The sequence below is a fragment of the Penaeus monodon genome, chromosome 29, assembly GCF_015228065.2.
Source record: "Penaeus monodon isolate SGIC_2016 chromosome 29, NSTDA_Pmon_1, whole genome shotgun sequence".
Taxonomy (NCBI): domain Eukaryota; kingdom Metazoa; phylum Arthropoda; class Malacostraca; order Decapoda; family Penaeidae; genus Penaeus; species Penaeus monodon.
Genome location: NC_051414.1, coordinates 26,058,473 through 26,058,786, shown reverse-complemented (window position 1 = coordinate 26,058,786; position 314 = coordinate 26,058,473). Strand labels below are relative to the sequence as shown.

At 37.6% G+C, this 314-nt stretch overlaps 1 protein-coding gene across 1 annotated transcript in view; it reads right to left on the bottom strand.

The window, feature by feature from the left end:
- Window positions 1-314, bottom strand: part of LOC119592082 (longitudinals lacking protein, isoforms H/M/V-like) — a gene marked incomplete at its 5' end in the record, with an annotated part of 34,503 nt that overhangs the window by 22,724 nt on the left and 11,465 nt on the right.

The following is a 314-nucleotide window of genomic DNA, read 5'->3' as shown; positions in this document are numbered from 1 at the left end:
AGAAAAAAAAAATTTAATTAAAATAATCCATCCTCTATAGTGTTAGACCTCTTTCTTACACTGCAAACATACACCTAAATCATGAAGTGATGTTCGCATCACCCAATACCTAGCAACAATTTCCCATAATATGAGATGTTCCTGTCACCCACCCCTAAGCCAAAGTTTATCATGATGAAACATTTACCACAGCCGCCCCTCAGTATCAATCCTGTCATAAAAATACATCCCTTACACCCAACCGTCCACAACAAATTTCCATCATCTGCCCATCAGCAAATTTTTTTCGTGAGATATCACCCAGATCCAATTAA